The sequence below is a fragment of the Apodemus sylvaticus genome, chromosome 8, assembly GCF_947179515.1.
Source record: "Apodemus sylvaticus chromosome 8, mApoSyl1.1, whole genome shotgun sequence".
Taxonomy (NCBI): Eukaryota; Metazoa; Chordata; class Mammalia; order Rodentia; family Muridae; genus Apodemus; species Apodemus sylvaticus.
In genome coordinates, this window is record NC_067479.1 from 52757454 (window position 1) to 52766816 (window position 9363).

Here is a 9363-nt window from a genome sequence, read left to right on the forward strand (position 1 = left end):
CCTGGAACTTACTATGTAGACTGGCCGGTCTTGAACTCAGAAATCTCCCTGCCTCTGTCTCCCCGAATGCTGGCCTTAAAAGTGTACTCTGCCACTCCCAGGTTAACTACTTTTAAATGTAATTGACTGAAAAGGTAATTCTTTTCGAACTGAGTTTCCCAACCAAAATAATAAAAGAATAATAATTCTTTTAATTGTTAAATGCTTTGACGAAGTTTAAAGGGTGTTCAATGAGTATCTTGATCTCTTTGAGGTACAAACTAACTTCCCCAAAGGGTTCTTGTGTCCATATGAGATGGTAATAATCACAATGACAGTTTCTCCTGGTCATCATGAAATTGTACTAGATCAAAACTTCTATTCTCAAGAATGTGAATAGTATATATTGTTGTTTGGGTTTGAAAGTAAAGAAAACCAAATCAGAAGGTAATGTTGATATTTCTGATAATGAAAGTGAATGGATATTAATCACTTAAAGAAATAAGTCCTAGAAAAAAAATCCCTAGAGTAGTGGTTCTCAGCCTTCCTAACACTGTTACCATTTAGTACAGTTCCTTGTGTTGTGGTGACCCCCAACCATAAAATTATTTTTGTTGCTACTTTATAGCTGTAATTTTGCTACTGTTATGAATTATAATGTAAATACCAGGTTTTATATGGCCTTATGTGACCCCTGTGAAAGGGTCATTTGGCCCTCCAAAGGGGTTGCAACCCACAGGCTAAGAACTGCTGACCTATAGGTATGTTCTGAGAATATTCAGTTTCTCAGTTTGAATGAATTTGGGCTATGAGCGGCATGGAATCAATAAAAGAGCTCAATGAAAAGGACCAAAACTCAAATATACTTCAGATCAGTGGGAATGGGAATTGTCTTGGCTTTCCAAAAAAATTATACACTGGGCTGGGGCATATTGGAAATTTATTTACTATGATTTTGAAGGCTGAAAATCCAAGATCAAATAGTTGGGCAATTCTGTCCCTGGGAGGGCTCTCTTTCTGGTTTGCAGAGGAACACTTTGGTATAAGCTCACCACAAGGAGCAGGAGTTCTGGTCCCTTCATCTTTTGTCAGGGGCATTAGTCACACTTGTGAGGTCCTTGCGTTTGCGTCATTGTTATCCCCATAATTATCTGCTTCCAAATGCCATCTGACTAAGGAATTGGGCTTCAATTTTAAATTTGAGAAATGTAAGGGTCGAGTCTGCATCACACTAATATTTAGCCTACAAAAGAATGCTGGGATAGTGGACATGTAGGTGCCAGATTCTAAAATAAGTGTTAACTTGTCAAGTTAACGGACTTAGGTCTGAGTCTAGCAATATGCACTTTTTAGGATCCTGTGTCTTTCTTTTGTGAGATAATTTAATGTAATTCTCTATATAGGTCAGTGTGTGCATGTGTGTGTGTGTGTGTGTGTGTGTGAGCATGCATGTGCTTGTACATGTGTGTGTGCACGTGTGTGGGAGCATGAGTGCATGGTGTGAGGCAGTGTTTGTGTCCATGCCACATACATGGAGGCTGGAGATCAAAACTAGGTATCTTCCTCAGTTCCTCTTCACCTTATATTTTGAGACAGGGTCTTTCATTGATCTGAAGTTCAACAACTGATTAAACTAGCTGTCCAGTGAAACCCTTTGGCCTCCACCTCTCAGCACTGGGGTTACAGATGTGCTCCCTGAGGTCCAGTCCTTATTACATATGTGCTGAGGATCTGAGATCAGGTTCTCATGTTTACACAGACAACCCTTTATCCCCAGCCAGCTCCCCAGACCCCAGCAGTTCAGTTGGAAAGCTGCAAAGTTGTTGATGGCAAAGCCTGACTCTCTCTCTCTCTCTCTCTCTCTCTCTCTCTCTCTCTCTCTCTCTCTCTGTGTGTGTGTGTGTGTGTGTGTGTGTGTGTGTGTGTGTGTGATTTCTTCTGCCTTGTAGTGGGATTCAGTTTTTGGAAACATTTTTATAATCAATGTTTTAAAGAGGTAATCTATTTTATTCATGCTACATACTAGCACCATTAAAAATGTCTCCACTCATGTGGTCATATTGTTATTGTTAAATGTTGAGAGTTTGTGTTCTTTTTCTTTTATTGATTTTTTTCCAGATGTGATTTATTTCTGTTGACATTTTCAAGAAGATGTTCCTGGATTTATGGTGAACTTAAGCATTTTTAATTTAAGATATAGTCCTACAGGAGGAATTATTTGCTCAGTTGTTCTGGACATTTTTATTGCTCTTGAGATCTACTGCCATATTTCTTTCTGAAAAATTAATAAGTGCAGTGTTTATCATCTTCACTTTCATACAGTAGACTCATATGTATTATTCTGAAACACCCCGTTTAAAACTTTTTAATAGCTATGTGCTGTGTCAGGGTGTGGATGTACCACATTTTACTTAAATGCCACATTGACTTGAAAATTAGTCCTGTAAAAACTGTTACAAAGCATAGGAATATGAAATACTACCTTATTTTGCTCACTCCATAGGATAGAAGTTGGACAAGGTACAAAGAAGGGTAAATGATCTCTGATCCATGGTGTCTGTAGACTTGGTTAGTTGTGAGATCCAGCAGCTGAGATGAATCAAAAGTCAGGGAATGGGGTCGTTGATAGGTATTTTCCTCTCACAAACCCAGTGACCCACCAGAACTAAATGACACAGCCCCTATGTCTGATGATTGGTTCCATATATTGGTTGTAGGACATCACGAAATCAAGATGGAACTGGTCTAGAAGCTCCCCCTCTTCTAAATATCTTTCATAGTTTCAGGAGTTTCAGAAGTTCAATGCAGGCTTCTGAGGGAGAAAAGTCTTCAATATTCATATTCATCTGTGAACTCTGGGAATGGCAACACCAACCTTCTAGGCAGGATGTGCTCTGGCAAGAACAATATGGGGCTAACTGATGATTGTATGTGAGGCCCAATCCATATGTAGAATTCATGCCTAGTATCATAAACCAGACCAAAAACCTATGTTTATGGATGCTATCTGCCTTATGGAGAAACATGCTATGATCTGCTAAGTGGATGCACATGGTATCAAATTGCCTTCTAAATATTCATGATTATATCCATAGATAAGTAGGTTTCTTAGCCTTGGTTAGAGAAGCTTCTGTTTGCAGTGACAGTGGTTAATGCAGAGACTCATGAATAACCAAGTGCTGAGTATAGTGGCCATGGAGTGTTCAGCTATAAATGGGGTCTTTATCGCATCCCCCAAGGCTCAGGGGACATTTGGGATAGGGTGTGGGGGCAGGTCTAAGAGCTAGAGAATGGGAGGAGTGATGTGAAATACCGTCTTCTGGACGGAAATCATAAACTTGTGAACTCTCAGCACAAGTGGCTACATGTTCAAGACTTGCATAAAACTAGGCCCATCAATCCCCTGTCAAAGATGGGAAATGAATTTATGAGCTGCACCCCACCCCTGAGCTTGGTGCTATAGGAAGTTAATGGTGGTTAGGGAAGAGGAGCCATAGTCCTCAGTAGTTAGTGGTAATTGTCCTTGCTCCATTAAACAACCCCCACCCATGGTTATGTATGTTACTCTAAATGTATGTGACACACGCACACACACACACACACACACACACACACACACACACACACGAGCATACCTGTATACATGTTCACCAATGCACAAGTGCATACTCAACAAGCACACAGGCTCAATACCAGTGACTTTCCATAGAACCTCTAGGCTTTCATTGATGGATTGGGACCGCTGAGGTATCCAGGAGTTTTGGATTGACTGCTACAGTGTTTCTCTCCAGTGTGCACACAGCCACTGTTTCTCTACCCATCCCTCAGTGTGAACCCAAAATGTACACACACACACACACACACACACACACACACACACACACACACACACTTATTGGTTCTGTTCTTCTAGAAACTCTTGTTCAATATAGTATTCTCATGAAATTTAAAAACCTTTTGAAATTACGGGTGAGACTGACAACTTTATCTAGGGACACACAGGACCTCACTTAGGCAGCTTGTGTGTAATTTCAGCATGCATGTTCTTGGGAGTTCAAGTTGACTAAGACAAATGTTTAGCACCTAGAATTGGCAAAGGTGTTGCAATATGCCACGTAACCATCTGATAAATATAGGAGTGTAAAAAAACCACACACACAATCAAGAATGGACCAGTTGGATTTATTATTAACTCAGGAGATGGGCAAGCAAACATAGGTAATAGACGTACAGATCACTGCAGTTCTCTTACCATTGGGGAAAATTTACTGTCAGGAAACCATGATCAAGTCATACAGGTTGCTGAGAGTGAGAGTATGGCTTCCCATTGTTCCTCTAGGTGCAGAGGTAAATAATGCTATTTGAGGGACTCAGCAGATTCCTCTGGCATTGGCAGGGAAGTGTATCCGTAAATTTCTTTCATGGTGGTAGCAATCCTCTCCTGGCTTTAATAATAGTGAATATATCTTTTGAAACTTCATATATAGAAAAGCAAACTTAATACTTATTGAAATAAGGGTTTTACAGAACACATAAGCACAGGCAATAAAAACACAGGAAGGATATGAGAGGCCTGAATGCTGTAGTTATAGGAGCATGAGTAACAGGCTCTGAAGTGCCCCTGCCAACTCACACATTACTGTTTCCTGTCTTTATTTATCTAATTCTTAAGATGTTTGAGGTGATGGGGGGAAATGCACCGGTAAACAGGATCAGCATGATAACATCGCAGATAAGCCAACATGGACAGGAGAATTTCCATGGGGTCCCACTCCTAGAGGAAGAGCTATGGGTGGTCAATGGGCTGCTGAGAGGGAGAATCAGTTTTTAAAAGGGATAAGTGGCCACATATGTTGTCCAATCCCAAGTTGTCAGCCCTGGACATATGTACATATGAACAAAGCTGAATTGACCTAGTAGGTTGTGTATATATATATACACATACCTGTGTATATGTATATGAATGTGTATGTGTATATATATATATATATATATATATATATATATTCTAAAAAGATATGAATTGGGGGGAGCCACAAGAGTAATTGTGTGGGGAGACGGAGTGATACAAATAAGAGAATGAAGTTCTCAAGAAATTAATTTAAAAACAGAAACTTGAATTTGCTTGACAAATGCATCTTTTCTCAAAACTTTAAAAAAATTAATAATTCAAATTGAAAATTACATTTTTAAGCTCCCTTGAACATTCCTTAGTCTTTTGGCTCAATCTTCTTTCTCATTCTAGATGGTGATAGTCTCAGTGAGCCTCAGTTCCGACCAGAGATGAGATCTTTCTTCTTTATGCCCACGGTCCCCACGTCTCTCTGCTGCTCTGGTGTTTAAAATGAGTAGCAACTTTTGGGTTTTGACATACTTTGGCTTTGGAACTGAGGATAAAGGATTTTGGAACTGTGGTCACAATGCTCTGAGCCTGGAGCCTAATAATTTTTTTAAAGGGTTTCATTCAATTGCTCTTTCATGTCCTATTTGTCCTTTATATTTACAAACAGTGTCAACATTTCCTACTTTAGGAAGAGCTATCATATTCATCTCCAGCATCTCTGCCTTCAGCACTATGATCCCTTCTGCTGTTTGAATAACCAAAGGCACACATCCGATTACATGTCTTGTTCTCTACTAAGTTGTTAATGACCCTTCCAGCTCAGAAGAGAGATTCTAAACTGGAAAATATGGAATTTTCTTTGATTTGCCTCCTCTCTATAAAATTCTACTTCATACTCTGCCATTCCACTTTCTCTCTTTATATTTATCACCAGAATTATGGTTTCTTAGTATTCCCTGTTGCCTGAGGGTTATGGTAAATTAGTACTTAGTAATGGAATACAATATAGTTAGTCACTTTACTTCTTGCTGAGACAAAATACTTGACAAACTGAAGGGAGGAAAAGCTTATGCTAGCTCATGGTTTCATGGGGATTTCAGTCCACCACAGCTGGAAAGTCATGATGCAACTTATGGGAGCCTGTGTAGGTACTGGTTTTTGTTTGTTTTTGTTTTTGTTTTTCTATACAGGGTTTCTCTATATAGCTCTTGCTGTTTTGAAACTCACTTACAGACCAGGCTAGCCACAAACCTAGAGTTCTGACTTCCTCTCCCTCTTAAATGCTAGGATTAAAGGTGTGCACCACACCACAGCATCTGGTGTTCCACCACATCTGGCTCAGGATTCTCAGCATGGGAAAAGGCAGCTGGACCAGCAGGGGATAGAATCCTCAAAGACCTATGACCTCCATCTAACCCTCATCTTACAAATTCAGCACAGACTTCAAGTTAGGTCTGCAAAATGGGGACCAAGCTCTGGTCCCCATTTCCTCTGAAGGAAATTTCAGATTCCAGTCATCACAACAAATTCTTCTCATCCATGAAAACTTTGCAGACCTGCTAAAGTTTAGTTTTCCTGTCTGTGCCTTTGTTCTCAGCTAGGCTGAGGACTTTTTCTGAAGCCAAGGCTTGAGCGTTCATCAACATCCTCTTTGTAGTGTCCAGGATCCCTACTGTATCAATAGCTGGGCGGACTTTACTTTTATTTATTTAGTTAATTAATTTTGAGACAGTTCTTTATTACCTAGGCATGGATGGTCTTGGACTTGAAGTGTTCCTCCTTTCTCTTTTCTCACCTCCTGAATGCTGGGGTTACTGGTCTGTGCTACCATGCTTGTCCACTTTAAATAAACATCCACTGAAGGAATGAAGATGGGGATGCAGTCAAGCCTTTAGGTCACTGTTTCCTGAAAAGAGGTCTGAGGACAGTCTGTTACAGAAACACTATGTATTATATGCAATGCTAGGTTCCTGGGCTAGACCTTACATACTTCCCAAGAGAAGGAACCCTGCAGTCTGAATCTTAAATGTATTTTAGAATGTTTAAAGATTGAGAGCTATTGTTCTGGAGCTTTTGAAACATGGGCTTTGTTGTTATTGTCCAAAGTGAAACTATTAGATTCAGGTGATTTTCTTCTGCTGCTCACCTGTAGTTCATCGACACCTTGACAATCAATGGCCATCCCTTACCATGACTGCTCTTGAGCCCCCCATTTCTGCCTTATTTTCTAGTTTTCTCTTTCCTTGTAACTCATGATGACAGTTAACAGTACCTCATCACATGATCATACAACAACCCACAGGTACCTGTGATTCAAACTTATCAGCCATGGGAACCTTAGAGTTCCTTATCCACACGGGTTCCACTTGAGGGTGTGAGGAAGGTCTCTGTAGGACATGGGGCAGACTCGTGTCTGTTGTACTCATTGGAAGATTCACTTGGGGATTCCATGGCTCATTTGGTTCTTTTTGGAGTTCTGAAGGCCTGTAGCTGCTTGGCAGCAGATGTCCAGTAGATGTCAGTCAGTGGTAGAGAATGCTCTCTGCTCCAAGGGTGGCTGATGGGATAGGATGAGCCTCCTGCCTCCCCAGCCAACAAGACTAATCATTTTTATACCATTTGAGGAAAATGAAACTTGATTACTTTAAATAATGGCATTTCAGAGAAAATAATGTTTTTCTGAGTCAAAATCAGTCTATAGCCAACTTCTTTTCTGCCTTAATGATTGATAGGAGAGTCCAAGGATCTGCTCCCTTCCAAGAGTCCAAATATCACATAGTTCCAAAGCCTCATGATGCTCTTGTCTGTAGTGCAGAGTAGGGAGGTTTACTTACTCTGTTCCTGGCTTAGGCTTGGAGCACTGTGGCCAATACATTGGACTCTTGTTCTTTGCTATCCATAGGCAGCACAGAAGAAGTCTTCCTGACTTAGAGCTGTGGTTCAGGACGGAGCAGGCCATTGGTCCTTCTCAATTGCAGCAGTGTCGGGACTGTGTTTTCTGTCTCCGAGAAACATTGGAGTTGTGATTGGGGTGATGGGAGAGCATCATTACTACCTAACCACAGTTGAAAGCACAGCTCCCATCCTCTCTGCATCTGATATGACACCATCCTGGGATCCTGAAGGGCCTATTTTGTGGTCCCCTTATGGGAAGGATCCCTCAGACTTTTGGAAACTAGACAAGATAGGAAAACAGATGCCTCCCTTTAAGCCGTCTCTTTAAAATAACTCCAAAGACTGTCCTTTAAAAAAAAAATCAAATAGTTTCTATGTTGCAAAATTCCTCAATATAATATTTCTCTAAGCCTTCATAAAAGTATATTGGGAATGGGCTAGATTGAAGAATGATAAGGTATTTTTCTCCTAGAAATCTCACAAGCTCTAATGAGATGAAACTGACAAACAAAAACTATATATTCGAGATATCCCATGTTATGCTTCAATCTACATATAAGCATGTAATGATTAACAGAGTTGAATTATCACATCAGCCACCACATGTTTGTACCTGGCCGTGTAAGTATTTGGAAAGAACACTTCAGATCTACTTTTCTAGCAGATTTTAAATAAGAACTACACTATCACTAACAGCTGTCATCCTGCTCTATATTAGCAATTTTATGATTTCAAGGTTTTATTTTTTGGCCAACATCTGCTGATTTTCTGGTTTAGGGTAACCACTGCTTTATTGTATTTTTGTGAATTAGATTGTTATATATTCCACATGTAAGTGAGATTGAGAAGCATTCATCTTTTCTTGTTGCCTTTCCCCTTAGTAGCTCATCATGTATATATATGCCAGAGGACAAAACAGGCAGGGACAGATTTGTGGGAAACCCTTGCTAGACTTCATATATAACGTTTGCCTTAGGTGTTTTTGTCCTACTATGAATCAGCCCCTATTACAGAAGAACTCCTTATTTGTTCCCTGATCCTTACAGCACCACAAATTAATGTTATCCTTGTACTAGTTACTTTTGTCACTGTGACAGAACACCTGACAGGGACAACTTAAGGGAAGAGAGATTTGTTTTGGCTCATGGTTTCTCACGGTGGGGAAGGCACAGTGGGAGAAGCTGTTCAGTCCTAAGCAGCAGAAACCTGTGGTTGATGCTTCCCACATCATATGGTCACAAGTAGAAACAGAACCAGACACACGACTGTCATAACCTGGAAGAATCACCCTCAGTGGCCTGCTTCCTCTGGTCATGATCTGTGCCCCAAACATCCCACAATCTCACACTATTGCACTGCATGCTGGGAAGGAGGTTCTGGAGAAATGTCACACATTTTTTTTTCTGTAGTGAGAATTTTGGTTTCTTTAAAAATGAAGTTATGTCATATGAATATATTTTTGTTTTAATCCCAGGTGTGGGATATAGGGCTGCTTCAGTTTGACCATTGCTGCTAACTATGATTGTCTGGTGTTCTAGGAAAGGTGTCATCTTTGCTAGCTGCAGGCAGTTTAATTCTGGGGACTCTGGAGAGGGTATACAGGCCAGAACCCCAACATGGGAGGAGATGTGCCTAGAAGGCAGCTA